Source organism: Microtus oregoni, unplaced genomic scaffold (assembly GCF_018167655.1).
Source record: "Microtus oregoni isolate MIOR12 unplaced genomic scaffold, Mior012 000008F_ref0000371, whole genome shotgun sequence".
NCBI lineage: Eukaryota > Metazoa > Chordata > Mammalia > Rodentia > Cricetidae > Microtus > Microtus oregoni.
This window is the reverse complement of record NW_024543067.1, coordinates 5,487,492-5,511,279: the sequence shown is the minus strand read 5'-3', so window position 1 is coordinate 5,511,279 and position 23,788 is coordinate 5,487,492. Positions and strand designations below refer to the sequence as shown.

The following is a 23,788-nucleotide window of genomic DNA, read 5'->3' as shown; positions in this document are numbered from 1 at the left end:
TTTCCTGGCCGCTATGAGAACAGGGTCTTTTGTCATGCAGTCTGTTACCATGATGTACTACCTCAAGACAGACCCGAGAGCGATTCGGCCAACTAAGGACTAATACCTTGAACTAAAATCGACATTATCTTTTAAAGTTGTTTATCTCAACTATTTTGTAATGGCAGTGTATAGCTGTCTAAGGTACCCTACAAACCCAAAGCTCTCTAAAGCAGCCTGCCCACTGTAACACGGAGAGAATTGTTTCCTGGTGGAGTAGGAGCCTGGCTCCACACCAGGGTAAGATCAACCTAACTTGATGGGGTGGAGAAAGTGGAGTGTCTTTTCTCACCTTTGTACTTTGAGAGACTACCTGAGTTTAGTGAATCATTTATTAAAAGCCTTGACTAGCAATAACTAAAATGCGTTAGTCTGTGGGTTTAGACTTGAAATGGTGCTTAACAGTACTGGGAGAGACAAACAGGTAAATACAATCTGCTAAGTAGATTAGATTAGGAGATAGAGAGAAGTTGTAGAATGATATGGGGTTTGTGGAGGAGGAGAGATACGAGCTGGTTTTATAAAACAAAGAATCCAGGAGAAGACAAAGAGCGCAGACTACAGAGTGAAGTGCGCCATGAAAGTGCGGACCGGAGCGCGGACACCAGAAGTGTGGTAAACTGGGACCATGGTGAGAAATTCTATAGCCTAGAAACAGAAAGACAGGAGCGGAAATGGACAGTGAGTGATCTGATCTTTTCAAAAGAGAAGGAACCCATCATAAAATGCCTGGGAAGTGAGGGAAAGAACTTTGTCTTTCTGGGGAAACCCCAGGAGATTCCTTGAGTGCGGTGTGGTTTACCCCGGGGGATAGAACATGTTCCTTAATGCTGTTACAATTCCCCTGCGGTTTCAGTGTTCTATAGCCTGGACTGTCATTTCTTGAGGAATGTAGAGGAAAATCCTATGCGTAAGTAGACCATTTGAAGGAATCACTGTTTAGAATTATGGATTATATTTGACATTAGGGGACTGGGGAAAACCAACAAAAGATCAGAATGAAATTACATCTTACACACAATTGCCATCTTCTCATCAATAGATCCAGCAGGAACAGAGTCTCCAAAGAAAGGATGTGAAGGAATGATGGGGTTGGAACCACTGAACCAACCACCGTCTAAGCTAAGGAGTAGAAATAGGCAGCAAATGGAGGGGCTCCTGAAGAGGAAGCTGGAAGTTAGAAGGAAGGTGAGAAGATAAGAACAAGGGGCAATCTTGGTTCCACATCTTGCCAAAGTCACACAACTGGAACTTGCCCTTCATCAGAGATAAACTGAAAAAATAAACAAAACAACCCCACAACTTGTGGGCTTGAATCTTAAAAAAGAAAAAAGCCCCAAATTCCCTTGTTATGTGTATATGTAAAACATAAAATACAGCAGTAGGTAAAGTGTTAGCGTCAAGAACATTATCAGAGTTTTGTGTGTCTGAACAAATTAAGGGAAATGAAAGGTGAACTAATATTCTCAAAAAACACTATTAGTAGATACTGTATTTTATTAGGAAATGATGAATATACAAGATGATGATCTGTTAATTTAGCTTGATTTAGCTATTTCACAAGTTATCTATATTTGAGAAAAATCATTTCAAATCTCACAGATAAGTGCACACAATTCGTTAAGAGATTATCATTTAAAAGTTTAAAGGACATGCTGATCAGGTTATGGATAATCACTTCCCACGAAAGGAGACAGAGTGGCGGCTGGGCTCTCCTGCTCTACAGACAGTGGTGGCTTTGCAGGGTAAAGGACTATGGTGTTTTAGTGTTAAGAGTGGTGGCTTTTAAAATTGCAATTTAAGGGCTGGGGCTGTAGTTCAGACTCAGAATACCTGCTAGATTTGCCTAAAGTCATGGGTTCAAATCTCAGTGAAATATTTTTTTTAAAAGATTAAGGGAAAAAATTGTTAAAATTGCACTGTAAAATCCAAGGGTAATTTTCACACGTTTACAAAATGCTGAAGACAATGGAAAGGTTGTATGTGAACTCAGCTTTCTGTAGAGAGTGGAAGAGTCCTTTTAGTGTTCTACTGATTGCAACATGCTTTGAAAAGTTACCTTTGCCAGAAGAATGCATCCTGAACACACAGGTATAATACCGGGATAATAGAGTTGGTGGATATTTATGAAGATTCCATCTCAAAGAGCATATTACAAAAATGTGCCTCTGACTTATCCTTGTGAACTAATAGAGACATGATTAGTTGTTTCTTTTAGAAGCAAGCCCTTGACTAAGGTCAGCTTCCTACCTCTTGCTTGGATGGCGGTGGTTCACATTTCTATGACTTCATCTAACACCCAGCAAGGACCCACCAAGGGGACATGTGCTTGGTAGCTGGCAAAGGAGCTTGGTATCCTGGGGGAGGAAGTCAATTACCACTCTAGGACTTCCACGTAGCTGCTGTCCAAACCACAGCAAAGATGATAAACTGTGTGCGAGCCTGAACGCCTGCTGATTGCCTGGGACGCCACCAGAATCTGGTTCCAAATATGCCAGAAGAGACCATGTGGAATCCTCTGGCTTCTGTGGCATCAAACTGACTGAGAAACCTGTTTTGTATTATGGTTGGGAAATATGTATGTATATATGTACACACACACACACACACACACACACACACACTGTTTAACTATTCTTTGACTTTAATGGGACACAGATTTGGTTTGTCTTGGAATGGCTGGTAGGCATTATAATTACAATTTGCTCCCAGCGTCAGTGACGGCACACAGTGGAGCTGGCTTCCAGACCACAGAGGCCGAGAGCAAAGAGGACGAGCACCGAGATGCCTGTGTGCACACATGGACACACACGCATACACATCACCCATTCGTTCATTTGTAATTCATGATGCTGTGGAACTGAGAGGATTTTCCCCATTAGAAGCAACATCCGTTCTCTGACAAACTCATATTTCATTGTAGCTCTTTGCTATAACGCAAAAATCCATTTTTAAGGCCAGTGCAATCTTCAAATCTGTTCATTTGGCAAATGCATCTCATGCTGAACCAAAGACATGTCAAGCTTGACAGGAAGTCTGCATTCCTGGATGGACATGCTCCATAAGGTCTATCCAGTGGCCCGCCATTTTGGTTAATATCCTCATGAAGAGTCTCCTGCCAGACTGCCACACTCAACATTTTTTCTCGTCTCTTGAGATCCTGCCAATATAGCCTTTTCACCACTCTGTGGGGCTTTGACGTCTCAGCCAAGGCTTCAGTGCGATAGTAGATTCTGGCAAGGATCCAAATGGGCTGGAGAAATAAAGCAGCTCTTAGCTAATGAGGGCCGCCAGGCACCATGTGTTAACTCTGGGACTTCCCTGCTTTCTCTATGAAGCTCTAATCCCAGGCTGAGCGACTATTGCAGGGCTCAAAGATCTGAATTATTCAGTGCTTCCTTCTCACCAGTGGGGCCTTTGTGCTCTCCTTTCACATGTCCTCCACAGCTTTGTGCGACTGATTCCTCATCCTTTAGCTCAAAGCTCATTGAATTCTGTGTTCTGTATTTTTATAATTTTTTTAAAACCTAAGAAACTGGGCAAAGACTCTAGATTGCTGCTGGCAAGTAAGCAGGGGAGTCATGATTAAGTCCACGGATCTGAACTCAGAATCTTTATTCTAAGATCACATTATATGGCTTAGTGCTTTGCTCTATGAAGGGACTTAGATTAATGCAGAAAGAAAGTTAGTTCTTGGTGATTAGGGAAGGAATGGAGATGCCTTTGAGACGTGGCTTAGTGAAGTCACCTTCAGATTTCTTAAGGTGCTTATTTTTCTAGTTGAGTATCGGAGGACTGCCAGAAGGAAAGAAGGCAGTTAGTACAAAAGAATAGAAAAGAGGGTGGAATGGCTTATGTTGGTAGGGTACCAGTTACTGTAGAGAAATAACTGCTTAGCATTACTGCTGGGGTCTTTGTCATGTGCAGAGCAAGATGACACAGACGTAGAGAATCTGGCAGGCAGACAGGTGAGATGCCAAGTGCTATCCTTTCTGTTGTCATAAAGCACCGACTAAAAGCAACAGATGCCCAGGAAGACTGCACGGGGCTGACCTAGGCTCTCAATATACATGTGACAGTGTGTGGCTTGATTTACTTGTTGGACTTCTAACAGCGGAAGCCGGGCCTGTCTCTGACTAATGCTTTGCCTTGCTTTTGGGAACCTAGTTCTCATACTGGGTTGCCTTGCCTTGCCCAGCCTTAACACAAGGGGAGGTGCTTAGTCCTGCTGCAGCTTGATATGCCATCATTTGTAGATGCCCACGGGAGGCCTGCCCCTTTCTGAAGAGAAACAGAGGAGTGAATGAGAGTGGGGAGGGAGTGGGTAGAGAGACTAAGGAATGGGAAGGGGGAAGAAGGGGAAGCTGCAGTCGAGATGTAAAATAAATAAATAAATTTAATTTAAAAAAACATGGGTTGAATTCATCCTCCATCTCAGCCATAAGTTATATCTCATTTTGTACCAAAAGCAATAAATGTTCCTCTCCGGCCCTGATTCCATTACGTTCAATGAGCAGGTTCCCACCATGCCCTAAGTGTTCTGTTTTGTTTCAATGAGTCTGGGGAAAGCATAACATGTTGATCCTGTTACTGTCTATCAAGGAAGAAAGTCGGTGTAGGAATTCAAGCGGGAACTTGAAGCAGAAACCAGGAAGGAACACAGCTTATTGGCTCACTGGCTCTTATGTTAAACTAGTTTTCTTTTCTAGCCCAGGACCTGCCCAAGGAATGGTGTCACCCCTTACAGTGGGCTTGGCTCTCCCATATCAGTTAACAGTCAAGACAGTCCCCACGGTCCCCATAGGCTAATTTGACCTAGGCAATTCTTCATTTGAGACTCCATTCTCCATTCTCGTTGACTCTAGGCAGGGTCAAGTGGACAGCTACAACTAACTAGGAGACCAAGTTATCTTACCTACAACCCAGGCAGCAAAGTGTCGTGGTCACACTTGCCTATTAGAGATTTCACTATAGCTGCCATGTGGAAGGCAGCTTGAAGTTCAAGGCTAGAAAGGCCCATTAAGGAATGTATTTGTATGATCCCTGAGAAAAAATAGATGCTGGGTAATGGGATACCTGAAAGACACTTTCAATTCCCAAGACTCTAGACAAGTCAAGAAAGCCACGAAAGAAACTAGAGTGGACGCCCACCAGAACGCGTGCATAAAGGCTACTTAGCAGGTCCTTTACTCATTCTCCTGTGTGCTGGGAAGGGATCGCACTAGTGTTTCCTAGAGGAGAACCTCTCCCGACATGTACACTTAGTGAGCTATTCCTAGGAATGCTGGCCATTCATTCCAAGCTAGCAAACCAGTAGGATCACTGCTTATATAGTCTAACCTGGGAACCTCTTCACTTGTGGTAGCTTTGCGACAAAGGAGCACGGGGAAGAGGATTAAAGGTTTTTGTTCCAGCTAGAATTTAGCAGTGTCATAGAGAGGACAAGCATGGCTGGACACCATGGATGAGAGGTCTAGTCTGGGACTTCCTGGGGGTGAGGGGATTCTGTGAGATAGGTGCTATTTGCCTGGACTTCCTAGTTGGTGAAAGAGTTCACTTCTGTTAGTCTTGCTAACACTGGCTATGTGATATGTTTGGTAGGTTTGTTTCCCTGCAGGCTTCCCTCTTACTATCTTACTAAGTTACTTCCTGCCTCGTGTTCTGCCTCAGGTGTTTCGTCTATCTTTTGGCAATCTAGCCAATGTTTGGATGCAGCTGGTCTGCGGATATTACAATATTAGCTATAGCACGAAGGAGATCCCGTGAATCTGAAGACAGGGAAGCCTAGCGCTGACTCATGAAGATTTGGAAGATAGGCCAGTAAGACTTGGACTGGAGAGCTAAGGAGAGTAAAAGGTGAGTTTAGGTCTACTTTCCTGTTTCTGACTCTGGTTCCTGGATGAAGGGAAGTATTGTTCTTGGAGAGATCGAGTCGGGTATAGTGAAGAATCAGAAAATACCTTCTTTGAGTATATAATTGAACTTGGTATCCTAGTGTCTATCATGGCCTGGCCCTAGGGTTCTGATGAAATGAAAGGGGTGGGGAAGTATCTTGGATTCATAGCCTTCTGGGAGTTTGTCAAGACTGGTAGAGCAAGGACAGTATTAGAAGGAAAGAAGCCCCTTAGGTAGAGACGCTCCAAGGTCATCAGAGCAGGGGAAACTTGAACCCTGAAGCAGGCAGAGCAGGAGGTCACCTCTGCAGCCAGGAACTTCCAGGACTTCTGTGAGTCTCAGCTCAACTTCTCTTTGGAAATGAAGAGCTACTGCCTAAAGCATCCGTGACATTCTCATAAGCTCATCGCCCTTGCTAGTGTCCGCTTTTCCTTATTTCTCAACGTTGGACCTCAAAACGTTATTGGTATTTTTTAAGGGGTGGAATTTGTAATATGCTTTTCTTAGAACAATCCACAGGTTTGGGGGTTTATTTTAAATGACACAAGTGTTTTTAATGTAGTAGTTTGTTGTTTTATAAAGCCAGCCTTAAGTTTCCATGGCAGCATCTTTGAAAAGGGAGCAGCCCCTACTGCTAACACTATACTCGCTGTGATTTGAAAAGTAAAGAGGCAACACAGTTTTGCTTTTTACTGCCTATCATTCAGAGGCTTGGCTTATGTAATTAGTTTCAATCTGAATTTCTTTGGGGCAGCCGTTCTCCTTTAAGATGAGATTTAACCACATTGAGTGACTGTCTGCCATCTGCCTAGAGCTCTGGGAGGCACTTTGATGGGCGATGTTCCCTTGAAGCCTCATAACAAGGCCAGGGTGAGTTCATAGGACTTTGATCCATTTTACAGATTAAGAAATTAAGGTTTTAAGAGGTGAAAAGATTGGGTTTCCTGAGCCAATTAAGGACAAGTGTTTGAACACATGTGAACACACACACACACACACACACACACACTTACACACTCATTTTAAATTCCAAGTCTAGCTTTTTTTTCTGGTAATACATTTGTTCTGTTTTTAATACTAAATGTGGTTCACATCTTGGTGTTTGTTCCAATGGAGTAAATTTTTTTCCTTTAACTCCTGAGCATCCCCAACTTGGCTGAGCAAGCATAAAGGGAATGAATAAGTGAAATTATTAGCTTTCTAATGTAGCTATTTCTAGATCATGTGCACAGATGGTGTAACCTACACATTTACTCTTACATGATGGATGAATAATAGATACTTTTGCTTTCTAGTCTGGGCAAAGTCAATGGGCAGAATGTAAAGTCAGTATCATAGATGTTTCTCTTCAGCTTCCTTTAAATATGCTCAAATTATCCTTGAAGCTTAGAGACAAGGTCTGCTTCTGCAGGAATAAATGGCGACCTCCCTGAACAACACAGAACATGAGTCTGAGTGTCTTCAACATTTATAGTGCTCCCCACACTTATCTCTGAAAAGTACACAGAATTGCTGTTTATTGTCCCTCCTTATGTTCATATTCTAGTGAATACTAAGTCTGCATATGAGAGAGAGATTCCTGTGAATTTTTTAGTCCTCTCAGAACAGAAAAGCAAGTGACAAAATCAAACAACACAAGCAGAAGAGAAATAGTCACATGGCTACCAGAGCAATAAACCTACGCAAGGGCATTTTTGACAAGCGTGGTGCCTTTTAGAAAATCTAGCACTGATAGTCTGGGGAGGGTTTGCCTCCTGGATTATATCATCCATTACTGGTGGACGACCTCTGAGCTAGGCCTCCTCTTGGATGTGAAAGACATAAAAATCCAAAAACAGAAATGCCTCTGCTAGGACTGACACAGATATCAGAGAGATTGCTGTGCGAGCCCATTATGCGCCTGTGTGTTTACTTGTGATGTCGGCAGTGGCCATGTGTAACACCTCATAATAGAGGCACTGAGGAGGATAGCAAGCTTGGGTTGGAAGATTCCACTCCCTGTAGATGCATAATTACTGGTGAAGAATCTCTGTTGTAATACCAGGTAGGTGGGAAAGGCAAAGGAGATAGAGTTGAGGAATGGGTCTGAAGAATCCAGCAATGCCTGAAATAAATTCTGTATGCATAGTATAAACCATATCTACTATATATATGTATATATACTATATATACACTATATACTATATATAGTATATAGTGTGGACACACACACACACTGTCTTTTCTTGTCATATCCAGAACTCCAGCATCATAACCTTGCTTTGGAACTGTCTTGCTTTTCTTTTCTGTGATTAAATTACTGACAGGAAGCATCTGAAGTGAGGAAGGCCTTATTTTTGTTTCCATCTTATAGAGCTATAGTCCATCGCAGTTAGAAAGGTCAGGAGTGTGAGACAGATGGTCTCATTGTATCCACAGGCCAAAAGCAAAGGGAGGACCAAAAGTGGACCTGAACTATTAAGTCTGAAGATGTGAAGGCTTCAAGTCCAGCAAGGTTTTACCTCCTTAAGGTCCCATGACATTCAAAGACAGTGCCATCAATTGGGGACCAAGTGTTCAAACACATGAACCTCTGTGTAGGCCATCTCAAATTTAAACCAAAACAGAGACTATTAGCAAGATATGTAAGAATACAAACACTGCTGAATCACCGTAGCTGATTTGATAACCAAGATTTGTTAACCATCTTGGTTATCAAATCAGTAACAGGTGGTGTTGAATTGTCAACTCGACACAATCTAGAGTCACCTAAGAAGAAGGTAGCAGTGAGGGATCATCCAGATAAGACTGGCTTGTGGGTACATCTATAGGGGGTTACCTTGATCAAGTTAGGAAAATGAGAAGACCTGCCCACTAAGGGTGACACCATTCCCTAGGAAGAGGATGCTGAACTATATAAGACTAGAAAGACCAAATTGGACACTAGCATGAATACATTTATTGCTGTCTCTTCCTGGTTATGTGATATAAATAATTTCCTCAAACTCCTGCCGGACTACAACGCGGAGCAATTAGTTAAAATAAACCTTTTCTCCCCTAAATTGCTTGTGCCATGACATCATCACACCAGCCGGAAATAGAACTAAGATAGATGGGCACCATATACAGTAGAGACACCTGGTAAAATGGCTGATCCATCTGCTGAGCAGCATGTAATTTAAAATGTATGAATTATTTATTTTTGGATTTTTTTCTTTTTAATATTTGGGACAGTGAGTGACTGTAACTGAAACAGAAAAGAGAGTGTGTGGCCAAGAAGGGCCAATGGGCTAGGAAGCAGAACCCTTAAGATCGTTTTTGAAACTGGCTATTGTGCTACCTACTTGTGGTAGCCGAGTAGACCTGGGTTACTCGGTGTTTAAAATGGAGACAGTATTCAGCTTTCTGCCCTTGTGGGAGTTAAACAGGGGGGACTACACTATGCATCTGCCATCTCCACACTGCGTCTGTGGATCCTGGCCTGGGGCAATCTATTCTGGATGGTCCCTCATTTGCTGAGATAATTTACATAAAGAGTCCCAAAAGAATCTCCTCTCTTTGAATTATGTGCAGAGGGAGAAGCAAGGTGGACACTTTCTCTTCACCATAAATTCGAGGAAGCCTTCCCAGGGGACTTTTCATTATTGGAGTCTTGAGCTGTTCTTCTCTGACATTTCCATGCTAATGAGGCTCCCAGAGGGGTGATATAATTGATAGAACACTCCTGTGAGCCTGCTCTGTGTTCTGCTGCCACCCGAGGTGCAGAGATACATCTTCTCCATGTCAGAAAGCTCAGAGAGGATGCAGAACCGAACTCTGGCTTGAGCTGCAGCGCTTCCTTTGAAGAAGTTAGTGTACTGGGGAGGCTGACTTCAGAGTCGCCTGGCCATGGGGCTGGCCTGATAAATGTCCTGCAAGTGTTACAGTGGCTTTTCAGACACCCGAATGTCACTGGGAGGAAACATGCAGAGGAGATTGGAGGTTCTCAGCAAGTGCTCTGTGTGGGCTGTCTTGTCATCACAAAGTTTCCATTTCTGCAAAATCACAGAATCTACTGGAAAGTCCATGGGCTACAGAGTCAGCCAGAACACACTGCCTGGGCTTCCAGCTGTGCCTCTCTCTAACTGCCTCGGTGAGACCTGGAGCAGAAAGCATCTTGAAGACTCTTAATAATGTCCAACATGAAACCAAGTAATAACCACTGTATCAGAAGGTTGCAAGGATGCCAGGGACCACACCAAAGGCTCTTAATAGACTCTAAATCCCTTAGAGCTTGCTTTCAAGCTGCTGGTGGTAAAGATTTAACAGCTAAGTCTCCAAAGGAGTGCCAGGAGAGCCCGGACTCGCAGCCTTTGCCTGTGTGTCTGTGTTGTAAACTGTCCTTTGGGGCTGATGTCAAGTGCTTAACCTGAGCTGATTGACGGTGAGGTGGGAAGAGCTGTGGTCAACATGGAGGAGTTCCTGGTCACTCTGCCTCTGCAGGGTCTTGTCTTTCTTTTATGCTTGATTATGCCTTTTGGTAGTGTCTGTAACTCCATGTTGAATAATAAAAGATTTTAAATGTATGCTTGTGGTTTCCTGTCCCTCAGACAATGAATGGACAACATCCACTTTAGGTTAAGGCTTCATTACCAAGTACTATTGCTGTTTAAAGTGAGGAAAACCCGTTTTCCTTTCTCTGAAGGGAAGTGGTCTCAGGTTGGAACACACGTCTAGGCCAGAGGCACGACATGATGGACTTCACAGCCCGTTACTGCCATGGCTGAGTGCCCTTGTGTAGGACACACATAGCTTTTTAACATTATTTGGTAGCCTTGTCTCGTGCCCTCTCTCTTTCCAGGATATGGAGCCTCCCTAGATGCTGGGAAGTAGCTGCTTACTGAGAGACAATATTTCCCAAGGTAAACAAGCAAGCAAGGAACAGCAAAAAAAAAAAAAAAAAAAAAAAAAAAATCTGTCATCACCAGTATTGGTACTTTGACAAATACAGTAAAAAGAAAGAGTGTCGTGGCTTTTATGGTATTGAATTTTAGTCTGCAGTGAGTATGTAGACCTGTAAACATGGAGAAGTCAGGAAGGATGTGGGAGATGATCCTGATCATTAAAACGCTTGCCTTGGAGTCAGCTGTTGGACTGAACGCTGAAGATGTTCACATCTGTACTGTATGGGGCAGATTAAAAGCCACCTTTAGAAATGTTACCTTATAAAATCAGAAGCGCTGTGATCAGATTTAACAGACGTGAAAAGTGGTTCAGAGAAGCTAATAACAGAATTGTGAGGCTGGGCCCAGATCCCAGGTATTAGGCTATGCAGAGCGCTGGCTTTTAAAATTACATTATCTTGATTGTGTGCTATTAACTTGCCCTTCTAGACATCATGCCCTGACTGGTTTCTCTTCTGAACCACAGATGAGAAATGTTACCTTGTAAAATAACACAGAATACGGTATATAATTTAAATGTCCATGATGATGCCCAGCGACGTATCTGGTGTGTTCTGAAGGCACTGGGGAAAGTTATCTCATTACAGTGAACAAGTGCAAGCAGTTACAGGAAAGGATTCATAACCTATGACCAGAGGCTTCCCGAAGCCATAGCAATGAAATAGAATGACCCAGACCCTTTCAGGGCTGCACTCAAGAACACGCTCCTACTGGAGCCTCCACTCTTTCATCCAAGCCCTTGGTACACATTCACTGTCCTTTAGGAAAGATGACACAAGAGAAGTTGAGCTCTTAGAACATCACTCGGAGCTGGGGAGATGGTCCACTGGATAAAGCACTTGTTCTACAAGCTTAAAGATTGAAGTTCAAAGCCCCAGAACCCACTTACTAGCCAGGTATTCGTGCAGTACTTTGTACTCCTAGTGGTCCAAGGAAGCAAGTCATGGGTGAGCTGAGTCAGATAAAAGCCCAGAAGTGCACCTTTGCCATTTTCAAATATCAATAGAAGAACCTGTGCTGTTTCCACAGTCTGCGTCCAGCCTTTCAGTCATCCACCCCAATCAGGGTCTCACCGTCCTCTGTCCCACCTATCTACGGTCTTCTGTGCTCATTCCTTTTTTGCTTGCTCAGTTTTGCTCTGCATCTCTGCGTTCTTTTCCTCTGCGCCCCACGTCACAGCCGGGACTTTGCACTGTTGACTGTATCCTTACTGCTCTTAAAGCAGCTCTTCAGGCCATGATTGCATTTCAACTCCTCTGAGAATTTTCTCATTTCGTTGAGCCCCCATTGTTCAAGCCTGACTCTCAAGCTCTAACTGAGAAAGAAGACAGGAGTGCGAAAGGGGTCCCTTCGGTGGCCAGTTCAGTCCACCTAGCTGCTAGCTGTGTCCCCCATTAGACCGTGTCGCAGTCGTCTCATTTTTCCTCATTTGCTTCATAACCCCATTTTCCAAGATGCTTTCCTAAATTTAGTTGACAGCACAAAGGAGAACCGGTCCCCATTTCCTTACAATACTTTTAGTCTGAGGCGCACATTTCCCTGTCTCTTCAGTGCGATATTTATTACCCCTGGCCTTTATTTCACCAGGAATGTTCTCAATTTACAATCGTTCAACCTTAAAACTAGGTGAGTGGATGAAGCCGGCTTCCCTTTGACCCTTGACTACAGGTGAGTAGCTGACCCTGCTGTCCCCTCCTTGTTCACCTGGCTGCTTGCGCTGTAGGCTACAGGAGACGTGGTCACACTTGTTCCTTCTCATTTTCAGCTGACTGATGAAGCCGCCAGAGGGGAGAAGAAAGAGAGGGGAGGCCACGAGCCAAGTCCCTGTTACTTAGTCTTCGTGTTTGCTTAAACTCTTGTCCCAAGGCTTGTCGCTTTTGTGTTTGAAGTCTCATTTGTCCTGTTTCTTGTTCAGGTACAAAGGGTAGCTCTAAACAAATATTGGAGCCTTGTGAAGAAATTCCCCATATAGAAGCATTTCCCTATAAAAATATCACATGTTTTCTCTCATCTGTAGTACCTAGATTTTATATAGGCATAAAATCATATATGTATCTAGGATACAAAATTAGAAGCAAAACTGTCTAGGAGAACAAAGGAAACTAATGGGAGGGGTAGGGGGAAGAAAGGAGAACAAAAGGAAGTGCAGGAATATGTATAACATATAAGACATACGCATATGGAAATACCCTTATGTAGTACAGTGTTGTACAATAAGTATATACTATGGCTTTTAAAACCAAATCCATTTACTCATAAAAGAGAAAACATTGATAGTGTGCAGCATGCAGATCCAGTAGGATAAAAGAGTGGTCAAATTAAATAATTTTATATAATGTATGACAATTTTTTCTTGGGATTGAGAAATTCCAGCTCTTCTTCTGAACACAACTGACTGGGAAGGTAGCTGAGCTACGTGGGACCAACAGCTTCGTGTGATATCATGGTGGGCAACTTGACCGATGAAGAAATTTCTTACTGAGTGGTGGCTAGCTATAGTCATCGGCTTGTCTTTGTGGAAGTACAGTTGTAAATCTAGTTAATTAAGTAAAATATACTGCCTTTAACTCACATTGCCACCGCAGCAAAGCCACGTCAACCATCATCTACCCCACTCAAAAGTTCTGGGTCCCAGGAGCTTGTGGGCTGTGACTCAGAAGCCAAGTATGTGGCTTTCCCTGCACCATGATTGAATAGCACATATATAGCTACCAAGCAGACCAAGTGTTACAGGAGATGGGAGAACTTTGCACACTGTTCAGACAGGACAATGCTGTTTGGACAAACCCTTTACGTCTTCTGCAGGAGAAGCCTTCAACAGGGTTTCCACTTTGCCAACTCCAGTCTAGTGTCAGAGTGAAACACACATTGAGGTCTAGCTGAATTAAATCCAGGCAAATGTGCTGTTGGTCTTGTATGAGAGTGTTAGCCTCCTCGGATACGGCAAGCTGCCCTTTGTTCAGCTGAAGACAGCTTAGAAAGCTGGACATGGTTCCTGTTGACAGTATTAGCTTGGCACGGGATGCCGGATTGCATATCCAAGCTTTGGGAGATTGTTTTATGACTAACATTTGGGTTAAATCTATAAAGATTGTTTATCTTTGACATTATTTCCCTTCAGAAAAGCAATAACAGCCGCATTTGCCCCCTGCCACGTTGCCTGCACCACGGTGAGGAGGATGGTGGAATGAGGGGGAGGAAGAAATGATGAGGAGATGCAGAGATGCTGTCTTGCCCCAAGTCTTCCAGTTCTGTTGCTAGAGGGAAAAAATATTGACATGACCCAGAAGGTCTTGCCTCGGGGAGTCCAGAAAGTGAAAATTGATGGATGTTCACCACCAAATCCCTTTCCTTTGGAAATGCTATCATGTCACATTTCTGAAAATATAGAATGCGCTCTGGATAATATTTTCACATATGCTGATGAACGCAGCTGCCAAGAATAGCATGCTTTAAAGCAAGAAGCCAGGGGATGTTGAGGTTGCCTCTCAATAGAATTTATGAGCTCTTGGTGGTCATTCTCCATTCCTTCAGGGATGTTCTGTGTTTTACCTGCTTCCCTCTGTTGTATCCTTCCATTGACCCTCCTTCAGAAAGTGATGACTGCCAATGACAAAAGCTTGGTTCTTAGCTTTATGAGGGTTAGAGATGGCAGATAATAAAACTGCTTCCTTTTGAATGAACAAAGACACATACACACAGAAAGAGAGAGACAGAGAGAGAGACAGAGAGAGCCAAGCCAAACTGAAAGACAATTTAAAATATAGGAACCAAAGTCATGCATACTTTATCCACCAGAAAAAAATTTCAAATTTTATTTCACCCATCAGTGAAATCTTTTGGAATTCTACCTTCTAAATTTTGAAGAAGAAACGGAGCCAATGTGGGCGTGCTGCCCTAGTCTGCTTTTCTATCACTGTCATAAATTATGTGAGCAAAAGGACCTTGGGGGTGGAATGTCTTTATGTTGTCTTTACTTCCAGGTCACAATCATTCCTGAGGAAGTCAGGGAAAGAGCTCTAGCAGGAACTGGAGCATGCGCTGTGATGTAATGATGTTGACTGCGCTCCTCCCCGCATCTGACTCCTGCTCAGAAGGGTTTTTAATATAGCCTATGCCCACCTTTCTAGAGATGGTGCCACCTACAGTGGGCTGGGTCCTCCAGCATTAATCAAAGTCAAGACTAAGACTAATCCTTCACAGACATACCCACGAACCTTCATCACTTACAGTTCCCTCTTCCAAGGTGACTTTGGATTGTGTTAAATTGACAATAAAACCTAATTACAGGAGTTGCTATTATCATTTATTAAGCATTCAAAGCAATCAATGGAATATTTATATTTCACTTAATTATTTCTTTATTCTTACATACTTGGTTATAGATAAATAGAATCAGTCAGAGGTACAACTGCAAACCCTCTTTGTTATCCCTTGGCCTTTTTCTTTTGATCACTCTGTGAGGAACACACTTAAGAATATTGGATATTAATTGTTCACAGTATTAAAACTTCGGCTAAGTTACCATCCCAAAGAGATTTAGCAAATAGCCCTACAGAGACCAGTATCTGCACTTTAATGTGGCACAGCATTCTTTCTTGAGGGCTTCTGAAAGACTTTCAGAGGTATAACGAGTGATTGTGGAAATTCAGCCCCTGTCAGTCTGATGCAATACCAATGAAGAACACTTGAAAAACCTTCTGGAACCAGGTGCTCTTCTTTCTGCATTTCTGTCTCCCACTATAACACTTCCTCTGCCATCTCCTGCCCCTTTTTCTCTTCTTCCTCCTCTTCCTGCTACTCCTCCTCTTTCCCTTCCTCCTGTTTCTCCTCCTCCTCTTGAGACAGGATGTCTCTATATAACCTAAGAGGGCCTGAAACTTGCTATGTAGCCCAGGCTAGCCTCAAACTCAGGATTTTTTTGCTATATTTATTAGCATGGCATGTTCATCTGCCCTTCTTCTTCCTAGCATTCTCCTAGCCTGGCTCTTTTGTCCAATCTCTTCCTGCCCAGCTATGGGCCAGCCAGCTTCTTTATTAAAGCAATCACAGCAACATACATTCACACAGTGAAAAGGAATACTCCACAGCAACAGAAACATAGGACATCATCAATGAATCTTTATATACACATACATGCCTACATACATACACACATACATAAAATAGTTATTTATTTTCATAGAGTTTTCCCTCTAACGTAACTTAATAGTAGGCTAACCTGCAATGTCATGTGGAATGGAATAGCTTCACACTCACAGAAATCCATCTGCCTCTGCCTTCCGGTTCCTGGGACTAAGTGTGTACCACTGTCCCTAGCTGTCATAATCATTTTTAAATGTCAGAATCTGTCTCTATGTTGCATTTCTTTCTCTTTATTCATGGAAAATGTGAGAGTCCGGTGATTTTTCATTCTTCACGAGCTCCAGCCAGGATGTAACTACTGCATGGGATGTAAACTTGATGTGGGATCCCCTCTGTATGCCGTAAATATCATTAGTTAATAAAAAAAGCTTCTTTGGGCCTATTGCAGCACAGAATAGGGCAAGGAGGAATTTCCAAACAGATAGAGGAGGAAAGAGTAGGCAGAGTCAGGGAGAAGCCATGTGGCCTCAGCAGGAGACAGATACCAGATGCTGGGCACTGGATGGAATCTTACAGGTAGACCACAACCACGTGGTGATACACAGATTAATAGAAATGGGTTGATTTAAGATATAAGAGCTAGCCAATAAAAAGAGTGAGCTAATAGGCCAAGAAGTGTTGTAATAATTCAGTTTCTGTATGATTATTTTGGGTCTGGCCGGCCGGAAACAAATGAGCAGCCTCCGCCTACATGAACTCAACATGCTAATTCAAGGTTGTCAGCCAACTGCCAGCCAACTGGCACCTGTGATTAAACCTTCAGGCATGCACTTTCCAGAGTTGCAGAGTCTTGTTCCCGTAATGTCAACCAAGATCCCAGATGGAACTAAGAAAACTCACACCTTTCTGGGGTCTTGAGACAGATGGTGAACACATAGACCCACTAAGATTCCGCATGAGAGTCCAGCAGCCAGGGATGGCATGCTATCTACTTTTGCATAGCCACCAGTAGCAGCCAGGGCTGCATAGCCTAAGCCAACACAATAGAGGGGCACTAGTGGGCTGATGTCTTATGCTCTGTCACACCCCAAGTATAGGAGGCTGTCTCCCAAAAGCCTAGCCTGGAGGACGAAGGTGAGGAGCTGTGTACTATAAGAGAATCTAGAATGTAGAACACTGGACAGAAGCCAGACTCAGACAACACAAACATCTTGAGCCTATTTATATAAAAGGTGTGTGCTTGTGTGCGTGCGTGCGTGCATGTGTGTGTGTGTGTGTGTGTGTGTGTGTGTGTGTGTATGTGTAGGCCAGAAGACAACCTCAGGTGTTTTTCCTCAGACACTACAGACCTTGCTTTTTGAGACAGCATCTCTTACTGAACCTGGAGGTCACCAAATAGGATAAGCTTGACCCCAGTGGCCCCCAGATCTCTGCCTGTCTCTGTCTCTCCAGGACTAGTATTGTAGAACTTACCACCATGCCCAGCCTTGTTACATGGTTACAGGGATTGAACTCTGTCTGCATGCTTTCATGGCAACAAATCCACAGCAGACAGAGCAGCTTCCCAGCCCCATCCATATAACAGTATAAAAACAAAGACAAGCCTGCTTCAGAAGATAGAGAAAACAAAAACAGAAGATGAGTCTTTGGATGGAGAGGGAGTATCATTATTTGGAAGATACCTTTTGGGGTAGGTGAGTGTCACATCTTATGAGCAAACGCTAGACACCCGGTGACTCTTTATGACCTACGTCTGTAAGTTTAAACCCCTTTATTTAGACACATATGTCATGTCACCAAAGTCTGTAAACGTGGAATAGTGAGTGGTTAGGGAGAAAATACAGACTGTCATGTGCCTACTGCCCAAAGCCACCTCTGAAAACTTCTCGCTGTGTCTCCCTGCAATCGAGAACATATCCTCCTCCCTCCATCTGTTTCACTCATGGCCTGTGTCGAGTACAATGGGGTGGTGGAGGGAGAGCTTTTGTTTGGTTGCCTTTCGGGATTTTCCCTTGTGTTTGAATGAACCACATTGAATAAATAACGACTTGCTGGAGCAATGTGTGTCTAATTAAGCTATTGCTTCTCTAATGCCTCTCAGGGCCCCAACATTTCCCAAGTTAGAGCTTCGGTTGTGTTAGTGGGGACATGCACCTCTCTTCTCCAGGGAGCCCCTCTGTTTCTGAGGTGGGAAGCAAACCACCGGGCTGCAGATTTTATTAGTAGCGGGAAGTAGTGTCTGGATACAAGACAGAATCTGTGTTGATCCCTCCAAACGCCTGTCAGCTCTGTTCTGCTCTGGGTGGAAGGCCAGGGCCTTGCTTCCTCTGTGTTATATAAGCTCAGCGACTGAACTAGGATGCATAGACGGGCTGCACAGGTCCTCAGCTGTCCTCTTGCTGAGTGTTCCAAGGCATGTAGCTGCTCCTTTCAGTGAGTCCCCAGAGGAGAATTGGATGTGCTCTACGTTCCCTCACCGACCCCTGCATATATGCAGAACATTTCTGTTACGTTTGGGTTACAGTGTTGCCCTCACGTTTGTCCTTATTTTTCTAAGATGCGTAGAAACCAGAGCAGACCGAGTATGAAGCCAACCAGGCCTGTCTAATTTATCCAGGCTACTCATTAATTAGTCTCCCATTTTGGGTCATTCTTCTGGTGACAAACAAGGCCTGCATACAGCAATAGTCAGCAGAGCCCACATCTCTAGTAGGTCCCTCTACCAAAGGAAGGAAGCTTCCCACACTCTGAGTGATCCCAAGCTGCTCTGACTCGTCTGTCTTCCAGACTCTCTAGTTGCTCTCTTGAATTAGACAATGCTTCAATAGCAGAGACACATTTGTGCCTGATTAAATTCATGGAGAACCACACTGAGACACCACCCACAGCGCACCAGGCCCCACAGTAGGTATTGGGGCTTAGAGGGGAGGTCAATTTCACAACTGTCATGGAAGCAAATTTGTCTCATTCAAGTGAGGGGGGGGAAACACCAGTGTTGTGCATGCTTATATAGCACATCAACGAGAGAATTTTTATTTATTTATTAAAGATTTCTGTCTCTTCCCCGCCACTGCCTCCCATTTCCCTCCCCCTCCCCCAATCAAGTGCCCCTCCCTCGTCAGCCCAAAGAGCAATTAGGGTTCCCTGCCCTGTGGGTTTGGATGCTCACCTTACTAGACCTGGATGGAGTTGGGTGGTCCTTGGACTTCCCACAGGGCAGGGAACCCTGATTGCTCTTTGGGCCAACGAGAGAATTTTTAATGGTTGACATTCAGAAGAACACAGGCCAGGCCTGTGGCCCAGACAGTATTTCCACACTGGAAGGAGGAGCCACTATACTATTGACAGGCAAATAAGAAAGCAAAATTGAACTGTTTTTGACTAGGTAAGTAACTGACTTCTAGATGATGAGATACCAGCAATATTCTTAGTTAAAAAAATGCAGACCAGGAGCTGATGAGGTCACTCAGCAGTGAGGAGCTCTTACTGTCCCCACACCCCCCCCCCCCCCCCCCCGCCGAAGGACTTCTGCTCAGCTCCTAGCACCTACATCGGGTAGTTTACAACCACCTGAAACTCCAGTTTTAGGGAGCTGATGCCCTCTGCTGGCTTACTCCGATGCTTGCACACACATGATGTACACACACGTGCTCAGACACACTCACTCATACAAGTCAAATAAAGTAAACAATTAAAACAAAGCCTAGTAGGTAGCTGTGAGACACAATCTCACTGGAATGATATCCAAACATCAAACCAAGCAACAGAGAAGCAGGGACAAAAAGACTTGTGTGCTTCCTCAGAGCAGAAAGGCAGCATCCTAGGTTCTCCACCATAGTGTGTTTGTTGAATTCTAAGCACACCGTAGCTCACTACAAGCTCATCGATGGAGCAGATGCATTGATGAATTATTATATAAACTGAAAATACCTGTGTGCACATACGGATAAAGTGTGAGTGCTGATGTTTGTGCAGAACACGTGGACTGACACTGGCCCAGCAGCGAGACAAAAGGTGCCAATCAAGACTTTCAGAGAGTAGAGAATGCAGGAACGCAGGATCTAAGACATGAAGCTACAGAAACTCAGCTAGAGCCAGACGTTGTAATATCTACAGGACGGCTAAAAAGGTTAGTGTTTCACCCTTCATTTCTTGCACCCTGGGGAAATGGTCTTGGAGCATGAAAAGAGGCCATCAGGATTCCAGGATAATCAAGCAGGGAAGACAGTGTCAAAGTTGCGGGTACCAGGCTCTGCTTTTCCTGATGCTGTGCTTGGACCATATTGCCTGGCTTTCCATGTAATTTTATAATGAATAATTTATCACTCCATCAAAATTTTATTCATTCAGTAAATGTTACTATACATGGGGGACGGACACTGAAAATCCTCAGGGATACTGCTGTTGTAACCAAGCTAAGCCAGGGCTTTCAATTCATAGAAATATTCACCCTTATCATCCTTTCAGGGTGGCAGAAGGGAGTCAATGATAAGATGGTGACCAGGAAGTAAGTTAATTTTAAGTAATGGGAAGCTCGGAAGAAAATTAAATGGTGTTTTTCATCGAGTGTAGAATACAGACAGTGATTGCTCAAAAGTGATGCTGGTTAGGCCTGAATGATGGGCCAGCCTGGCAAAGGTCCAGAGAGAAAGAGAGAGAGACAGAGAGAGAGAGAGAGTCCACACACATCTGGAGAGAAGGAATAGCGATTGCAGGACTATTGGGGTGAAAATTCCAGTGCTTGGGGACAGAAAGGAATGCTCAGTGCAGTTAGGTTAAAAAAAAATAAGGTGGTGGCAACTGAGTCACAGGGATTTTCATGCCTAGGGTAAGGAGTTTGGACCTTAGTCTAGGATCTCAAGAAATCATTGAAGGGTACTAAAAAAGTAAATACCAACAATACACTTCGATTTTATAGTACTCAGTTGACTGCTGTGCCGAAAATGTACTGCAAAAATGACCCTCAAAAGGACAGCAATGAAGGTTGACTGTGAAATCTATATAAGGGGGTAACTGATGAACACTAGCATCAGAAGATGAAAGAGTGAAGAGATCAGGACACTATTTAAAACTGGTTTATGCAGTGGTGTGTGTGTGTGTGTGTGTGTGTGTGTATGTGCATTCATATGTGAATGTGTAAACTAAGATAAACGCCAGAAATCAAAGCAATCACGCTCATCTCAAGTCTTGGCAAGTGGGCAGCTCTAAATGTATTGGTTGCAATGAAGGCCACATGTTTCTCCTTACTTAAAAAATGATCATCCTTTGAATAATGGCCTCGTAACTATGCAGCCTGTGCATCATGCAGGCTTAATGAAAGCGCTTTGAGAGGTTTTTCAACAAAATCACATTTAGAAGTAAATATTTACGGCGGTACAACTCATTTGTGAAATTGAGTCATCCTTCTGAGCCGTACTTGATTATTTTCGTAACTAGCCGACAGCATAATATCTATGGAATCATACCATGTGAGTTTCTGACTAATTATCTTACTTAGGAAACATAAATACAGGCTTCTTTTAAGAACAGTTACAAGCAAAATAAATTTCCTGGTACTTCAACAGTGTCTAGCAAGGGTGTAGCTGAGCCTGAGGGGGTGACATTCAGGCATCCTTGAAAAGCTGAAAGTTATGATGTCTTTGGGGTCTCTTTCTGGTTACAAAGCAAATTACGGGGATTCTTGGAAGAAAAACATGCAGTAGCATCAACAGCAATGATCAGTAATAATACGACCTAAATCTGATTTTCTGACAGAGTAAATCATTTCTATTAACCAAAGCCAGGACATTCATAATAAGGCAACATAATGAGAAGTACACTGTGAAAGCTACAGAGGAGTGGAGAAGGGGTGGAGTAGTCTTGGCCTTCATTTGCACAAATCCTGAGCATCACTGAGATGTATTAATCCCCACAGTGCCCAGCACTGTCTACTTGCTCCGAGTCCACGGCTCAGTCTGGGGATTGTTTTGAAAACCTACTCTGTTTTTCCTATCTCTCCATCTTCCCCTGTTCCCACCCTCATTCCAGCCTCCACATTTCACACCCTGACTTGTCTTTCTTCTTCCCATCTCCCCATCACGTCCTGACTGACACTTAAGGATGCAAAGCTGATACTGGCTCACTCTTCCTTAAAAATCTTCACTCACGCCCCATGAAAACAAAATAGAAACTCCTGCCGCTCTATAAGACCTAGCCCATGAGTGTCAAATCTGCCTCCACACTAGAGCCACCTAGGGGGTTTTTACAATTCTTTTGTCTAAATCCTACTTCAGTGTAATTCTTCTGGTCCCTAACTAGAAGGGTTTGGGCACAGGTGGTTTCTTTCACCCCCACACATGCTATCAGTGATTCGTTGGTGAGATCAAGATGAGAAACAGCAAACTGATTTCAACATAACTTTTCCCTAATCTTTAACAACTTTCCCTCTTAGGAAAGAAAGGAAAAAAATAAAAAAGAAAAGAAAAGAAAAAAGATCCCTTCCACTCATATGGGAATTTTCAGTTTTGCGTTTGCCATATACAGACCCTAGAATGTCTCACTTTAGGTGCAGCTAAACTGGACTGACACATTAAGTCTCTACCTGTGTGCTGCATTGCAGGAAATCCCTTGGTACCCACTTTTCCAACCCCTTTAATTTTAGCTTCTCCAAACTTGGTTATTAATCTTATTGTGTCTTTATTTATTTAATGTGTAATTGAATAACCTATTACAGGGATATTTATTTAATGTTTATCTCTCCTAGTAGTCTGTGACATCCTTGAAGGCAGACAATCAATCTGGTTGACTGGCCCCACTTCCTTAATACTTAACTAACATCAGGTCATCTGTGGCGGTGGAGTCAAGAGGGTTGAGATTGACTTAATAGCAATTATCTAGGTCATTACCTGCCAAATATAAATTATCTTTCATCACCAGAAGATTGTTTGTGGGATTGGTAGGTGCTCACAACCCTCGTACAAATACCTAAATATTTGGATATAGCCTACACACATGCCCTCCCCTCCATATCATGTCATCTGACATTCCTTAGGCAACCTAAATGCTATGTGAACAATTTTTCAACATTTTCTAAGGAGTAATGACACCAAAATCTGTGTATGTTTAGTAAAGAAGTCATAAAAAGTTGACTCAGGTCCAGACGCGCAGAGGTGGAGAGGCGTGGTGTCCAGATGTGCAGAGGTGGAGAGGAGAGGCGCGGCTTCCAGGCGTGGCAGAGAAGCACTGAAATCAGAAAGAGGCTTTAGGGGACCAGCACAGTGGCAGACACAAGCGTCGGGGACTGGGCGCAGAGGCAGATGCAAGCAGCCGGGACCGGCGCGGATGCAATAACGAGAGCAGATCACCCCACTACATTTGAATCAAAGAGGTAGGTCTTTTGTTGGCGAGGTCACTGGCAAACGGGGAGCCTGGTCCTGTCCTGAAGACCCTTCGGAGGGGCGAGAGGGTTCTTGGCCTGTGGCAGGAACCAGGAAACAGAGCAAGGGCATTATGTAAGTGGAGCCCTTGGCCGGCAGGGAAACCTGATCCGGTTTTTAAAAGACCCATTAGATAGGATCAACAGGAGGAGATGGGCAGGCGACGAGGCAAGAATTCACCCAATAATCGGAAAAACAACATGAAAACACCAGAACCCAATGATCTTGCAACAGAAGTATTTGAACAAACTAACACAGAAGAAGTGGAAAAAATTGACTTTATGAAAGCAATAGAGTACCTTAAACAACATGTAAAAAACGCCCTTATAGAAATGGATGAGAAGTATAACAAAAAGTTTGAAGAAATGAGTAAATACGTATATGATACCCTGGGAAACCAAGAAAAAACAATCAAACAGGTAAGGGAAACAG

At 43.5% G+C, this 23,788-nt stretch overlaps 1 pseudogene; it reads right to left on the bottom strand.

Moving 5' to 3' along the window:
• Positions 1-597: 597 nt before the first annotated feature.
• On the bottom strand, positions 598-17,856 carry LOC121451671 (annotated as a pseudogene).
• Between the last annotated feature and the right edge of the window lie 5,932 nt (positions 17,857-23,788).